The following is an 18,454-nucleotide window of genomic DNA, read 5'->3' on the forward strand; positions in this document are numbered from 1 at the left end:
GCAACACTTAAAGTAAATTCTGCTTGAACGAATAAGATATGAGCCACGACGACTGAGTTAATATTAATGAGGCTGTAACGGGCTGTTTACCATTGTTTCACGTCTGCCAACAGAATTCTCGTCTACATCTCTCGAATACATTACCTGTTTAATGTTATTTGACAAATAAATTTTCGTTTGAGACGTTGCACTTTATACAGAAAGTTGTAATAAATAAATTAAGATGCTGATACTTCTTATGTTGGTAAGTGTAGATATAAACACTCGTGTGCATAAATTATGTGTGACTTTGTTCCTCGGTAAGGTGTACACGCGGTGTCATAGTTAACACTTTGACTGTCCCACGGCAATTGTCTATACAATTGCCATACGTCCAATAGTGCATTATATGCAATGCACGGACGTATGAACTTCAATCGTCGACCAATAGTGTTGTCCAAATACGTCGAAACATGATCAATTTTATAAGTAACAAATATGGTTAAACCGTTGATCTCGTATTTACATTTGCGGACTGCTTCATGGATATACTTATGAGCAACGAATTATAATTCGTTGCTTATGAGGAAGTTAACTTATTAATTTCTATGAGGAAAACGAAAGAGATATGTACCATTATAGATAAGTAAATTGCGTAGCAATGACATTGACAACGTCATATTGTTTTTGTTTGGATAATGGTGAATAATTACAATATTAATTTATTAATAATTGATCTTTGCTTCATTTTATCAACCATGACTCGGATTGCCAAGAACGATTTAGGTGACATAGTTCCACGATGCAACATTAATTTTGTGTCACTCAATTTAATATATTGTATTGAATGTGGAGGTGACTAATAAGTCACTACATATCATCGTTATGCAAATAATATTTGCATGTCGTAATTACGATTACAAGCATGAATTATTTATGTTAGATATGTTATATTATAACTCGTAATTTTTCTATGTGGCTCTAGAAAGAACTAAAACAAACACTTACTTATGAGTTGTTTGTTTCATCTATCCAGATCAGGTATTGACAAAAATAAATCCTTATAGTAAAGTGGGTCAGCGGAGTACCTGCTCAGTTTTAGGGAAGTCTCGTTATATGGACCGCTTAAGGCCGCTCCTTGGGCCAGAGTTCAGTGTGAACTAAACTGAAATAATGAAGTTGATTGCAGCAGTTTACCCTGATTAAAAGCCGGATTAATAACACCTGAGTGGAGCAAAGCGCGTTGAAGCTCCTGGTTTACATATACCTAGAATAGCTTTTGCTAAGTACTTCACTGATTAGCAAGGTATTGATATCGATAATAATTAATTAGGGTAAAGCTGGAAAATTAAGTCATGGGGTTATTTTACTGCAGATACATAATCCTGTAATATAAAAATCCCAACAAAAACATTTTCATGTAAAGTGTTGCCAAAACGAGAACATATCGATGGCAATGTCATAAAGTTATCAGCTCTCATGTAGAGGCAAGCTTCTAACTCTACACGCCCTATACACATAAACACTAACTATACACAAACACTACACATTAGGCAAAATATGGGCTTCAAAAATGGTTCGAACAGTCTCGAGAAATGGTGGTCTTGCAGGAGTGCCCCCTCCCGTGCCCGGAGATTTTATAAGTGAACTGACAAAAAATAGTAAAATAAGTGATATTTACTGGTAAACTTAACTATTCTGCGCAACGAAAAACTACTGCGATAAAACATATACCTTCAAATATTCAATAATATTGAGATAAAATTGGAAGACATAGGTCCAACGAAATAACTTAGCCATTTAAACAAAACAAAAATATCTGGTCTGTAGACTAAACCGACAATACCAAGAGAATGTAAAATACAAAAAGAAGTTACACCTGCCTGAACATAATAATATACTTGTTCTGCAATGTGATACAGCAAAACTGAGAAAATGAATTTGGCTAAACGTTTCCCCTTGCTGACAAGGCTCTACTTCCATTAACAAATTAACCGCTACACATTTCCAAATTACTACGCAGTCTGGGCGCGTAGGTACATTAAATATAAAACTCTAATTTAAAACGCATATTACTGGAACCACGTTAAACGAATACGTGTACACTAAAAAAATATTTAGGTCATATTAAATTAAAAAAATTAAAATATTGAGTTTTAATTGAATGATGCCTATGTTCTATGAATGTTGATAATGCAAGGTTTTTGTGTCTGAAGCCCACTGCTAGGTAAAGGGTTAACTTTAGAAGCTTATTTGTACTTATTGTTGAAAATATAAATATATTTAAGATTTTTAAATATGGAAACACTTTTACGATTACGTTCGTTCGCGGTGTTTCTGCTTTTTTTTCTTCTCACAATACAACACAAGAACAAGACACTGCTGTTTTATTTCGTAAATACGATTTCACCGCCCCAAGGATTTCTTCACTTATTTACAATAAGAAGGAAAACAAAAATATTCAGTTTTGTGCGGACTAGCCGTAACACTTCTAGAAACAGATTCCGACAGACCCATTTAGCAATCAGAACATATACGATTAAAACCGAAGGCACTCGTTTTTCAACACTGACCTTAAACGCAATTTTAAAAACGGACCCATTTTAACTTGTGGAATGACAATACTTAAAAGAATTACAAGGATATCACAACACGTTATCAGCTAAACCTTAATTAAGTAAGGGGTCTATTGACAGAATGGTCATTTCTAATGGATAAATTTCACTTGATATTAACTCAAAATCATGATCTGAATCATCCCCCTTAGTATTCATTGCGATGTCACTAACAACATGTATAGGCACTCCATAATTATGGAAGAACATTTTGGTGTTGATTTTACTAACCACGATCGTGTTGTTTACACATTCTAATCAAGTCGTCCATCGCTTTGTCAGATAGATGGTTATTACTTAATTAAATTCGTTTGGAATTGCAATCGTTTCAGGTTTTAATCGCTCCATTTAATTAAATATTCCAGTGAAACAAATCATCTGCGGGGAATCACTCGTTTTATCTATACACCTTATAAGCCCTGTGGTATATCTATGATGTTTTTCTATAGTTCTTCTGTCACCTGTTTTACTATCGGCCCACGATATTGTGTAACAAAGCAAAACTGTGTGGGTTTTAATACCAATATGAATTAAAAGTTAAATTATCGAAGCCAGACGTCCCTTTAATCATTACCAACTTCTAAAATTGGTTATAAAGTCCAATTCTCAAAGAAACAGTTTGCTGTTTATTTAGCAAAGTTCCAAGCCAGTGAAGGCCTTCTCAGGGCAACATCATTAGATAACCCACCCTTAGATAACAAGTTTCCACATTGGAGAGAGTCGAGCTTATAATATAATTTGCCAACAACCCATGCAGTGTCAAGTTATATGTAATTTTACTTAGGACCCTTACCATTTGTTTCCCTAACTAACGGGTAATCGACCGTCTTTAGAGTTAAGTATTATATCGTCACAATTTTGCGCTACATATATGTTTAAAACATAATACCAATAAAATCTTCTATCGTGTGGGTTGTGAGGTAGAGTACCAACCTCATCAACCCTGGTATCAGGGTTACTATTGAGCCGCCAAAAGCCCCTGAAATGGCTCATGTAACGACTACTTACATTGATAAGTAGTAACCGGGACCAAAGGCTTAACGTGACTTCGAAGCACGGATCATCTTACTTGCGGACAATCAGGTGATCAGCCTGTAATGTCCTAACCAAACTAGGGACCACAAAGTAATTTTTGTAATATGTCCCCACCGGGAATCGAATTCAGGACCTTATTATTTATTTCTTATAATAAATATAGCTGGAAACCCATTGACTGACTGACTGACTGACATAGTTGTTCTCCCAGAAGGAGCGTGGAGGGGTAAAAGTAATATATAGGGGGTGTGATCGAGACCTCCCGGTGAGTATGTGAAAACTTCCACGTCTTGGAAAACTGCTCCGCATCAGGAAGACACCCTACGGCCTGGCAAACCTATCGCACCTCGAACTTTGCCGTTTTCACGAAACCTATTCCTAGTCTTGGTCAAATTCTATCGCCGGTGAAAAAAAAAAACAAAATGGCGAAAAACAAGATGGCCGCCATACAAAGCGGTGGGTGGGGCAGTTTCGAACAAACACAGGATACACGAGCTGCTTTAGCAGCGAGCGAAACACGCGACATCGTTTTTATAATAATCCCGTACTTAAAATGAAACATATTAAGTTACTTATAGTATGGGTCACGACAATAGAAGATTACATCTTACTTTAGCAGTTATTCTGTCTGAAGGATGTGGGGCCGAAAACTAAGTTCCCTTGCTCTTTATGTCATCACAGTCTGTGACATGTATGAATAATATCCCTTAAACTGTGACACACGTCTTTGATATTTGCTGTAATTTGTCATCGTATTAAGAAAATGAATTTTGGTAGAAAGTAGGTACAATTTTTGTAATTAAATTACCTTCATCATCAATTTAAGAGCCACGCTCTTGTCGGTGCAGCATTTGCCACGCTACTTTTTGCTTGTGAGTGATTCAGCTCATGATTCTGAGGTAATATCAAATGAAATGCAGTGGAATTCCGGCGGAATATTCATGACTTTCTTGAGTTTTTTTAAATTATTTCCAGATCTATACTTTAACGATGGAAAATTTAACTTGATATTAAAGATCAATCGGGTCGTCAGGATCGTATACGTCTTTCGGGCGCTTTCAGACTATCACCGAAGGAAAATATCTATGGAGGTTCATGTGCCAGATGATCTCAGTTTTTGAATATCCTTCTTTTATAGGATAGTCATTACCACCATGTATTTATTTACATAGCACCACGCCTATTCCTGAAGAGGTAGGCAGAGTAAGCACATACACCAACTCCTCTCCAGTTATGATTAAGTCCTGTGTAACAGGGGGCGAGCCTTTTGCCATTATCCGGACACTGCAACATGAAATTTTATTTTGGATTGGATTGTGAAACCAATTATCTAAGATCCAAACATAGATTCAAACTCAAAGTCGAATTCGAGCCAGAGCCCGAGCTGGGACTCGAGCCAGTAACAATACAATGTAAGACACGCGCGTTCTCCGAACTGTGTTGTTTAATTATCTTACTTATACTAATAGAGGTGCGTGGTTACGTAACTAAGTGTAATGACTGAAACATGAAATTAATTTCAATAATAGTGGTCCCCATGCCACCGAAAACCTTTTTCATGACGCAACGGAAACGTTATTAATTATCTTTACTTGAATTTGTATAATACTCAATAGTACTTTTATAATAATGTCAGGTGAGTATTTCGCAACGGACGTGAACGCCACGGTGACGTCACAATGAGGGACATTCCAGGCTACGTTCCCCAAAAACACAATAGATGGCGCTGTCAAAATTTACCGTCGTTTAACGTTCTAATTTTATGGATAACAGACATATGCTTTTTTAGCTTTGTTTTTGGGTATAAATACCTACACCCAGGCAAAACACATCTTCCACCCATTCATTTACTTATCAAAATAAATAAGAAGCAATATAGGTTGCAATTTTATACTTATCTGATCCAAATATCAAATATCAATTATTTTAATGTTCCCCTCTGCCTATACATTACTATGATTTTGAATAATTATGTACCCGAGCAATGAGAAAATAGTTAATTATTGTTTCTTGTAGTCTAGAAAGTCCATCATTAAAAGAAGTTTATACGTTTTCTCCTGCCTTCTGAATTTTCTGGGAATCACCTATAACCAAGCTAAGACGTTCATAGAATTCAACCCTTCACCCGAGGAGCCACGAGTATTTTTTTTAAGTTTACTCAGTTCTACAGGTTCAATCTTGACCATAAATACTTTACGTAAATTTTTGGTTGAAAACTTGAAAAGATGAAAAAGTGGTTAAGTACCTGCTATTGGATATTCCCATCATTGTCACCCATTAAATAAAATATAAAATTATACGAAATTATGTCAATATAAAACTCAAAATAAGTAGTTGGAAAAAGCTCTTATGTAGATTACGGCTTACAGTTTAATGAGGGGGACGTTACAGTAATGAGTTCGATTTAATCTCGACAAATCCAAATTGACGCTTGAACATGGATTCGCACCATTTTCAACACATTCCCAATTTTCACTACCAACCAATGTCGGATTAAATCTCATTCATTGGAAAACCATTGGGATTAGTTATTTTAAAATTCAAAATGTCAACATGAAACATAAAATACTGCGTATGTTTTAATGCAATGCTGAAATGAACCTGATTTTGCCATTGGTTTTTCTAGATAGTCAGGCAGACTAATTTGTCGAAAGGAATGTTTTGTTTCCATTGTTGAGATAAACATGCAATATATATAATATATAAAAAAAACGATGCATACAGTAATACTAAATAAAAAACATGTATATTCTAAATAGATTTTAATAGAAATACTAAAAAAATCATGATCACACATTTTTTCACTTCGATACGAGTGTAAAATGAGACTGTAGCCTGTTTAGCGTTGAAATAAGCGGGATTGTTTCCCGATTCTTTCAAATTCTTTCGTTTTCATACATGTTTCGAAAGTTTCAAGAAAAATAAATATGAAATATTTCATGTTTTTTATAAATAAAACGAAAAAACCGGAAAAATATGAAGGAAACGGAAAAGTATTATTAGTTTTTAGAAGAATATTTTTATTATATTTTGGAGGGTAGAATGATTTTTTCTTGTTTTGTTGTCATACGCTCATTCCGACCCACAGATACTTAGTTCATGTCACGCACGCACTACTGCAATCATTACATGTACCTAATTTTAGTAGTTAGGTACTTTTTAGTCTTATTGAATAATTTTAACAATTCACGTGCAGTATACGTTCGATCAAATTTACATTTAATGCAATCTAAATCATTTGAATTTGAGCCTTGTAATACTGATTCTTCAGAAAGCGACAGTGACTTTGTATCTGATTTGTGTTGTGAGCAAGATAGAAATACAATATGGATTATTGTTTTAAAAATTTGGTGATAAAAACTTGATTTTTCAATCGTTTTTTCCTAATTTGTCGAATTAAACGGCAAAAATTCATTAAATACCCGTTTTTTTCCTAAGGTTTTTTCTGACATATTTCAATGCAACAGACAAATAAAAACGGTAAAAAACGAACTAACGTTTTTTTCACCGAAAATAAAACGATTTGTTTCTTTCGGGATTTTCAACGCTAAGCCTGTTGTTCCTCTTCTGGCAATAAAGAATTATTATTTCGCCTTTTAACACTTCCTTTGAGATTCGGATAATTCTGTTATTAACAATAGGTATTAGGGATTTTTCAATTATTCTTTCAGCCGCTTATTGCAATGGGCTTTTACCAGTTCTTAACATTCTTTTAATGTCATTCAACTCATTCTATAAAGGATACGCATTAAAACTGTTCAGCAATCCCCATCTTCTTACTTCCTATACAACGCGGGATAAAATTATGTATGTCGCTACAATATTCAATGACTATTGCAACATTGTTTTTGCTATAGCATGCAAAGAGGAATTAAGCTTTAGAAGAACATTATTTTCGTTGCACAAAAAACGCGGTGGTCAATGCCTACGTAACAAGAACGTTGTAAAAAGGCTCAAGAAACGATGCCACGTCGAGCCCTCACGCTGGGAGGCGTAAGCAGGTTAGCGCCTGGAGTGGAGACGTTTTGTACAACAAATGGTGTCTGACTTCAAAGAAGAAAGAAGGAAAACGCGATGATTTGAAAGTCCGACCACCTGCGGCAATCCCCTATAATTACGTCGGCAGTGTGCCCACGTTGGATTAGCGTCAAAACGGCGCGGGACCAATTGTTCAATGTTGAAATTGCATATTATGAGGTATACTACCTATCCATTACTATTTGATACCTAAACTAAAAAATCTAGTACCTTTCTCAATCAAAAGATATACACGTTAAACACTGGTCCAGGGAAAACGGCGAACCGGAGCTACATACATATTTACTATCTATCCAGTACCTTCTAAAACTGCCACCAAGTTGTAATTAAATTAGGGAGTATCAGAGATATTAACATGAATTGCTGGTCCCGCCATTATGACGGTTTTGACATTTGCTAAATAAACATGTTTTCGTTAATAATTTGTTGTAATAGAATGTACGTGCACTCAATACCTTATTTGGTGCCTCTAAAATACCAAATATATTAGACTTATATTTTAATTGAATCAACAGTAATTCATATTTCGCTTTGAAAATATACGTTAACCGCTTACTGTATAGCATACCGGTTCATATCTATTATTTAAGTATTGCACCTGTTTTCGGAAGGCTTTTGCTGTTTTCCGACAATCAGCATGGAATGTGATTTATATTTCTATTTTTCTGACAGTATCTATCTACTGATTACTTTTACTATCGTCCATTCCAGCAAGTAACATTATAATTACATCCCGGTTGTAAAGAATTAGCTTTAAATATTAGGAAAGGCTTAAAACACATCGGAGCCCGTCGGAGCGGAATAAATTCTTATTTCGGGGTTTGCCCAAAGACGTTGGTCAAACCGCAGAGATCCTCTATATGGGTCTTTGACAACATCATAAACTGCAGTATTGCTAAATGGCTCTCTGATTTTATAAAAAGCGTTGTAAAAGCTGACCCTAAAGACATTCTGGTCAAAAAACGAAATAATATTGTGATGAAAAATTTCAAACTAATAACATCGGAGATAATATCCACTTGCAATGTGTATTTTGGAACACGTTCTGTACGTGTCTGTATACAAAAATCTACACAAAAAGCAAATGAATCAGTGATAAAATTCACCGAAAATATGGATTTTTGCCATTAAATTTAAATATTATTGGGCACAAACCTCAGATGAGGGTGTCATCTGAGAAGTTTATATTAAAAAAATCAATTGGCTCTAGTGGATCATAGCGAACAACGATAAACGTGTGAAAACATCGACCACGCCGCCAGACACATTATAGGTGTCACATTATATTATACACTGGTATTATATCGCTAAAAATAAACAAAGCGAGAAACAATATCTTCTGCCAACAAGAAATTTTTAATCCAACACAAACGTGGAATCAATCCCTCAAGGCTCAATTCAATTACCCATACTATTTACTCGCTCCCTAAGCCCCCGCAGATAGACTTAGGTCGCAAACCCGTTGTGATTGCGCTGTGTATCCCGCCCACAATTCCCAACAAAGAGTACGGTCAAGCCTATAATCGTGCTACTGCACAAATTACTTCGGTACATACACTATGGAAGCATTGCGTACGTAACGGATACTACTATTTTTTTTTTGGGTAAGTATTGAATATTCATTCATCCGTTCGCGTCTATGAATACATGCGGATAAATCGGACGTACGATCGGCCATTATTTAGTCGTCAAATAAAGGGAATTGTGTGTGGGACTATTTATGCAAAGTAGGGTAGAAAGTACCTTTTTACCCCACATCCATACGAATGTAGACCGTAAATTCCTATACATTATTATCTTTTTGTGATTTACATTGTAATCGTATTGGTAGATTAGGTGAATTGTTCACATTCGACCCGATCTGTAGTTAACTTCTGTGAAGGTTCTTTAATTACAAATGTAAAAAAGCAGTTATGGCACGGCTACATACGTTGACTTATGACTGTCTGTTTTTGTGCACACACGCCACACACACACACACACACACACACACACACACACACACACACACACACACACACACACACACACACACACACACACACACACACACACGCACGCACGAACACACACACACACACACACACACACACACACACACACACACACACACACACACACACACGCACGAACACACACACACACGCACGAACACACACACACACGCACGCACGCACGATCGCACGCACGCACGCACACATACACACACACACACATGCATTTTTTCTATTCACCGAGATTATACCATCCAAGGTTGGTTGGGAGGTTGCGAGTCATTCCTAACACAAGTACTATTGTTACTTACTGGGAAGTCTCGTCAACGAACTTTGTTATGTTTTTAAACAATTTTTATTTTATTTATTTTATCATTCTACTTCATTTGTATAAGCCTCTATGTTCATAACATAATGTGACATTTATTACTATTTACTGAAAGTACACGTTAAACAATAGGTATATTTACCTATCAAATTATTACTTATGGTAATATAAGTATTTTGGTGATAAATAATTTAACAAATAATAATAATGAATAGAAAATGGAAGGCCTTCAAGCTATGCATACATTCAAATGTAAAGTATGAAACAAGACATAGCCTAGCCGTGGTCGTAAGCCGTGGTAAGTTTTTAGGACAGATTGACATACCTGCGACCTCGGCTATCTTTTAAACACGTGACGTCACATAGTTAATAACCACCGGAGTATCAAGACGCATCCAGTGACTCCTCATTTGTTAAATTCTGACAGGTGGTTTAGAAGGAAGGTTGGAACAGACGTGCATACACAAATTCCAATTCAAAAATATCTTTATTTAGTAGGAAATGTATTTCACTTTCCATCGTCTCATCCGCCTAAAACTACTGCAGCTTCTCACACCTTGTGTAGCCGGGGAGAAGAAGCTGCAAGAAAAGCCTCGGCACGGGGCTAAAGACGTTATACAAAAAAAACATACATTCATAATACATACACATAGCGGTCAAACACATAACCCTCCTTTTTGCTTCACCGCAGTCGGGTAAAATATATACCCGGAATAATTTTTTTTCTTAGCTAACTAACTAACCGCAAATTATTTTAAACAAATATCAAAACTATACAGGGTGTTAGTGACATCGTAACGAATACTGAGGGGGATGATTCAGACCATGATACTGAGTTAATATCAAGTGGAATTTTCCGTCGCAAAATTCATGATTTTTTTAGTTTTTTAAAATTATTTTCAATTCTATACTTTTGCGATGCAAAATTCCACTTGATATTAACTCAGAATAATCAGCTGTTTCATCCCCCTCAGTATTCGTTACGATGTCACTTACACCCCGCACAAGTACATACTGTACCCATACAAGTAGGTACGGGTGTTAGTGAGACCGTAACGAATACTGAGGGGGATGATTCAGACCATGATTCTGAGTTGATATCAAGTGGAATTTTCAGTCGGAAAATTCATGAAAATTTTTGTTTTTCTTTTTATTATTTTCTGTTCCATACTTTTGCGACGGAAAATTCCACTTCATATTATCTCAGAATCATGGTCTCAATCATCCCTCAAAGTTTTCGTTACGACGTCACTAACACCCTGTATAATGATATAAAGATAAACTTGTTGAAGGTAAATTTTATTTTTTCGTCATTTCGTAGGGTGTTAGGACTGAGGAGAAGAAATTGGCAAGAAACTGCATTAGCAACATATCTTTTCAATTAATGTATAAGTACTTTAAAACAACAGCATTTTTATCGAATCATTAATCTTGTTATAAGTTTTTCACCTGCAATATCTTCAACATGATTTACTAACATACGACTTGATTTCAGATAAAGAAACAGATCTGTCAAATAACAATCATTATTTAAAAATTGTCGTGACGAATAGTCATGTTTATTAAACAATTCGTTTCATTGGAATATCTCGGGCGAATCGAAATGCATCACATTTTTTTTCAGCAATTTAAATCTTTCCACGAAAGCATCCGTTTGTAATGAATGTAGCAAACTGCAGCGTTACCGCTGCATTGCGATCTTCCGGGAAAAAGCTTGTTTTGCTTCTGGTTTTTATTCCAAAATAGACTTTCTTTGACAAGCGATCATGTTTTGTTTTGGTTTAGTAAATGAAAGACAAAACAGCCTAAGGAAATATTATAAATAATATGAATACACTAATACTTGTTCCATCTGAATCCTGTTTCTACGTGGTAAAACGACGCAAAACCTTTCGCTACGGATGCGGCGTTGAATATCCTCCCCATATATTGTCCTTGCCTATAATGAACAAACCATTACAATGACGAGCAAGCCGTCAGCAACATCATTACCAGCAACAGTATTCTAACGACGATGTAAGTTCGATTTCTAAATTGCAAAAGAGCTTCAACAGTAAGAACATATTTGACACATTTTGTTCACTTAATCTTGTTTTTGTACCTTGTCCTTGTTGTCTGGTTTGTAGATATAATGTCTACGTCATTTTGTTACTTTACTTGCATTTGTCTCATTTTTATAAAACGCGTCTAAATGTACTCTCACGTTGATTACGTAGATAGTTATGTAGGTAAGGGTGTGCAGATTTCAGTTGGGCTTCAGCTCTCACGCCGAGCGGGCGCGCGTTTACTAGAGTCGACTTTCCTCCCAAACTTTTTCACATAAAACACGCGATGAAATTCTCTCATTTTATCAATTGCGCATAAATATTTTTGGTGATCTTGCAGTTTGGAAATTATAAAATTACGTGATTATTAATGTAGAGAAGAGATTTTGTGTGAAAATTTAATATTATTTGTTTTGAAAGAAACTGTGACAATGCAGTGATGATTGGAACGCAGTTTTTCAAGAATGGCTTTACTGGAAACTCCGAGACGGTGTTTCCTCGTATAGGTAGATATATTTTAACAATATTATGGTATCATTTAATATTTTTCAGGGTTTAGCTTAGTAGTTAGATTAAATGTGTTTAATTTGCTTAACAAATAACTGAGATGGGTCACAAATCAAAAACACATTTATTTTCAAAGTAATTATCAACGGTATACTTGTGGATAGTAAATTTTACATTTTATGGCATGCCATTGATCACTTTTCTATACGAAATTATATGTGGGTAAAGTAGACAGAATAAATTATTGCAATTCTTTCAAAACTAGCCTACAAACTAAATAAGTATGAGTGAAATTCATTTATAAAGTTTTGACAGAACCAGGAATTACAAAAGGCACCAGCCTTTTGAAGACGTCACAATATTGTTTTAGATAGGAACTTGGTACCTTTATATATGTTTGAAACATGTATTTCATTACTCAACAATATTGCTCAACCTACTATCCCTAAAGCAAAATAAATAGCAGCGGGAATTGCTTTCTTTCCTTAATATTTTTAGTCTTATTATAGAGGTTGGCCCAAAGGTACTTTTAAAGTAACTTTTAAAGTACCTTTTTGTTTCCTGATTAACAATAATTATTATTATTAGCCCTCGATGTCCCATTTCAGGGCTCTCCTGATTAATGCAATTCCTTTATTTTATTTCCTTTAATAATCAGTTCAATTTTTACATAACTTACGTCAGGTATATGAATTTTGAAAATTTTAAAGTTACAACAGCATAAAGAAAAATGTTTAATGTATTTCATTAGTATATTAATTAATTGAAATTTCTTTACATAATTTTTAACATTTAAAAAAGTGAATTTTGCGACAGACCGGACTTAAAAATTCAGTCACTAGCGAGACCAGTCGAAAAATAAAATACCATTCACGTCCACGGTAGCGTTTCATTCTTTGCCACTAATTGGAATCGTTTTCCCTTGGTCTAGCAAATTACATTTAAACCCTCAAATTCAATTTAAACGCCAAGCTAAACAAAACCTTTCATTAAGTTTGATGAGGGTATGAAAAATCTTTACGTGTTTTTGAGTGTATTTCCAAAAATCAATGGAATTTCCGCCTTGTTGACCTAAAGGGATATTATGTTTATCAAGCCTTATTTTTGAACTTATCTGAAGAAAAACAAGTTTAGGCACCTAAGCCTCAAATTGACGGTTACTCGTATTATTCCTATTAATAATGACGGAATTCGTATCCCTTTTGTAACTAAAGGTTCATACACACGGTTGTAATACGGATTTGCTGAACATCTGGAAATCCAAAGATAGACGAGATCATGTCTAAAGATATTCAAAGCTCACAACTTGTGACTGAAGCGACAAGGACTAATAATCTTATAGCTACTGTGAAATCTGAGTCAAGTACAATGGGTTCACGCTAATTATCTAATAAAGTTCCCAGGTGCGCTACAGAGAGATATAAACAACACCTAGGAACATTATTAAGTAGATAAAATTACACCTTAAAGAGTAGCCCCAGTACTCCGCCCGGGATGTTATATTTGTGAGACCCATCAATGTGTGTGTGTGTACTTTTTGGTAGTAGTTGATTATGATGACCAACATCATCGTCTTAACTGCGCTCGATCAGCGGAGATATTATCTACGTACCACGCAGAGAGCATAAGTTGTATTTGACAAAAGAGAAGAGGAGTAACGTGGTGCTTATATCTTTTAATCGAGTGCGCCCTTTAACTGTGCAAGTATCTTATAAGACTAACCTGTCGTGAAGAATGAAAAGATATTTCGAATCAAGGTGTAAAAATGGAGTAACCACCAAAGAAATACTCGTAGTAAATAGGCATTTCTTTTCCATTGTTTATATACGCACTGTTTTCCTTTCAATCTTTATTGCTAAGTCGTGTACCAAGAAGACATAAACGGAGATGTCAAAATCCTTGTTTCAAGATTGGATTTGTTTCCTGTTTTGTTTGTTTTCAGTTTAAATCGACTTCCAAAACATAGCAGCGGCAATTTTCAAATGTAATGTACTTTTGTACAAGTTGAAAGTCCTGCTATTTTAAAATAATAGTAAAATGTTTGTTATACAGTATGTTACTACATATTCTTATTATATTGTAATAGATTAGTAACTTCATTATGGCTAATGTGGCTCCTCCCCAACTTAATAAATTAGGGTTTGAGGAACCTCGCCTTAACACTACTTCAAAGGTGTCCAAAACAAAATAACCCTTGTTCCATTAAACACACCAGTTGTCAAAACGTATTAGAGATTTACAGATTATTGGTAACTCTTTGTCTACTTGGGGGATAGATTTTAGCGAGTAGCTTTATGTTCGCGAATTTATTTCAGTGTTTTAAGAATCCAGGATGCTACGAGCATCCCAGAAGAATATTTGGTATGCCGTTTCAACATTATGGGAAAGTCGAATGTAACTTTGAAATAAGTATTTAAGTCAATTTTAGGATTCAACATTTTGAGAATCTCATTATGCAAATAAATCGTAGACCTATATTTTTTATTTCCTGCTGGTTCGATTGCTCGGAGAATAAGGACTTTTAAGTCGAGATTTTAAAAGATTGAATCACTGGTTTTCCCAATGTTTCTGGCTGATAATCGGGCCCTTAAGAATTTTTATGGCTTTACGTATTAATCACTTATCACTTATCAAGTTATCACTTATAATTAATTGTTAGAAAGGCTGTAAATGAGCATCCACCTTCACAAAATAGACTCAATACCTCTGTCGACTACACTTTGTTGGACTTTGTAGTTAGTATCAATTATGTAGTCTGTAGTCATGTAGCAAAAAGCGTCTGCATTCACATTCACGCAGTGGCTGTCACAAGAAGACAAATTGGATCGAATTTCCAGAGTGTCGGTAGATTGAGTTGTTTCGGAGATGCATTTCTCGTTAGAGTACATTTCAGAAGCAGCGTAGTAGATAAAGGGACATTCAATGGGCAAACGAAACCACAGCGCAATGCGTACCTACATAATGTCAACTTTAATTTTAATACACGTGTGTCTCGTGGTCGCTATAGAGTTTAAAAAGATAATTAAAACACAAAATAACGGGTTCTTACCGCGTTTAAAGCAGGGATATGAGACTCCCGATATTTTGACACTGTTGCAAGTGCCATGATCACGCGGTAAGAACCCGTTATTATGTGTTTTAATTATTATAATTACCGCGTAAACTTAAAACAATGTATTAAAAAGATAAACCGAATACAAAATCTGACTAATATTCCCGTATATTCTGTTAAATGCAATGTTGGAACCTAATTTCTGAAGATTTTAATGAAATTTGCACTCTTCTGTAAGTTAAAAAGTACTTAATCTTAAATGCATTTATTTTATGTGTGATATTTTTTCACTGCGACCTTTTGTACACTAAACCGCAGGCGCCGGAAATACAACGCTTATAGGTACTCGATACCAAGTGCTCTTTTTTATGAAATGGTGAGACTGAAACGAAAGGGTTGCAGCAAGACCCAACGATAATGCTTTTATGTAAATATAAGCTTAAATTACTATTACCAAAAACATATTTTAAAATTGTACATGGTGTTTTGCAAAATAAAAACACTTGACACTTTGACGGATACAATTTGAGTTTTAATAGCATCGGAAATGTGTTTAGGTTGACTATTGTAAGCTAAAAAAAAATAGATATGTCCCTCTATGATCACCATTATTTGTGTTTATAAATGTGATAATTACAATAAAATAATAAATGTGAATAGAATAGTAATTTTTTTTGTATTTTTTATTTGTATTCGGTCTATTATAGTCTTTCCAGCAAAGGCTTTAATAGACCAATAAAATTTTATAACACGAACACATTTCATTTGTTTTTGTTCTAGGTACAAGTGCAATCTTACCGAGAGTCGTTTGTGACTTTATTATTTTTTTATTCTTGCAATTTGAAGAGAGAACGACAAGAATAATAAAATGTTCTCGTAGTACTCTTAAAAGAGATGGCCCCGTTAAAATTGTCTACCGTGATAAAGCTAAGTGTACACTCAGAATGAAGGGAAAATTTTAATTTTTAATGAGGACTGGCGAGGACCAGTTGGACCGGACGACTAAGATGAATAACAGTTTGTATTAAGCTTTAATTAGTAAAGCAGGTTATTGTTTAAGAAGAAATATCAAGACGATACTTTGAGTCACTGCACTGCGGTGTCGATAATACTAGTGTTCACCATTCAGTTATTCAGGAAAGCTAAATAATCCCAGAAAAAGGTGTCACACAGGGTGGCCCAAAAATTCACCTTCAAAATGAAAAAATAGGTAGAGGGGCTCATTAACTACCAGAAACACTCCCATGTGTATTCAGCGATTATTTATGGTTATTTAGGAGACTAACAATTTTGTACCTTTTACAAGATTATCTAGCTTCAGAAATCATTATTTTGGCGCTATCTCTTTCTCAACAATTCTTTTATTTTACTTTATGCCTATTCCTAAAAAAGTGGACCACTAGCTGATATAAATCAAATTGCTATAATAGTATTTAGTGAAGGTAGTCATATTACTACCTAGACAATCTGAGACCAACACCTCCACTACGCTACCCCAGTGACTCCAGTGTGGGTTGGGCTAGTAGCCAGGAGCAACAGCTCAACGTAGGGAACGCATCTTACTTTTGGACAATCAGATGATTCAGTTCTATTATTTTCGTTAACATTATTTTATATTTCCGTTAATGGCCATTTTTAATATGCAAGAGAATTGTTTTATTATTAGGTATACAAGTATATATTTAATTGAAGTAGAATATGTGACCCATCGTAAATATGAAAAAATGGAATTTTACTCCAACGTTAACAAAGTGATTTCAACAATATCCCCATCAGGAATCAAACCAGGACCTCCAGATCATGAGCCCATCGCTCTAACCTAACCACTACAAAAAGTAAGTTGTTAAGAGCATTATCAAAAATATTACGAATATAGGAAAATACTTATGTTGTTTGTAAGTTACAGGAACGGATGTGCAATATTTAACTCAAGCAAGACACCATATTAGCAATATTAGACCGTACTCAAGATATTAATTAAGTACAAGGCTCCATAGTTATAAGTCTTCTAGCAAACTTCTGAATTTATGGACTTAACATGATTTATCGAGAGCATCCAAAAAGACTTTTTGTATTTTAGTACATTCATTATAATCCATCAAATATACTCGCTATTCAGGCACATCTTGAATCCCGAAGTTGAAAAGGGCATTACCATGACAAAGCTTGTCTTGTATCGCAAAATATTTTGGATCTTCCTTGTGTTGGCTCTCATAATAGAGAAGATGAGAAAATGAGTAAGAAACATTTATAAAGGGTAAAGCTTCAACTTTCTTCTGTATTTCATTACATGTTGTCAATTTACGAGTAATCAAAAACATAGATTATGGAAAAGTAGTTGATAAATAACGTCAACGTTGAACACAAAAAGTACACAATCTTTGCTTGGGATTTGAATGACGAGAAGGGGGCGGCAGAATAACAGCGCTTGCTCCATACCGTATGAAGCAAGCACATCGCTGAGTCGTACCCCTTTTTCCTGACTGCACACAACTTTTGTATGTACTTATCTTTGTTTGTAATTTTTATTTTTATTTTAAGATCTTACTGTTTTTTTCTTCTTCTTTGTTTTTTGCTTGATTTTTGTGTGTGCAGTTTTGCAAAATAAACATTTCTCTCTCTCTCTCTCTCTCACATTGTAGAAGAATTATCTCTGATAATAAAAAAAAAAATGTTAAGCCGTTAAAAATATGTACATACTTTCTTAGAACTTCTTTAAAGTATATTTTAAGTAAAAGAGAAAATATTTTATGGAAATTATTATTTTTTTTCTGTCCGAAAAAGTAAGATGATTCCGTGCTTCGGAGGGCACGTAAAGCCGTTGGTCCCGGCTCTCTCTCTCTCTCTCTCAATAGAGAGCT

The 18,454-nt window shown here is 34.9% G+C and overlaps 1 protein-coding gene across 3 annotated transcripts in view; it reads left to right on the forward strand.

Moving 5' to 3' along the window:
* Nucleotides 1-12,265: 12,265 nt before the first annotated feature.
* The window catches only part of LOC126380360 (hemicentin-2-like), a 69,577-nt gene continuing 63,388 nt past the window's right edge, over nucleotides 12,266-18,454 (forward strand). For all 3 annotated transcript variants that reach the window (XM_050029738.1, XM_050029739.1, XM_050029740.1), the window contains exon 1: nucleotides 12,266-12,540. The gene's annotated coding sequence lies outside the window, so the exon portion shown is untranslated. The remainder of the gene's footprint in view (nucleotides 12,541-18,454) is intronic.

This window comes from Pectinophora gossypiella, chromosome Z (genome assembly GCF_024362695.1).
Source record: "Pectinophora gossypiella chromosome Z, ilPecGoss1.1, whole genome shotgun sequence".
Classification (NCBI taxonomy): domain Eukaryota; kingdom Metazoa; phylum Arthropoda; class Insecta; order Lepidoptera; family Gelechiidae; genus Pectinophora; species Pectinophora gossypiella.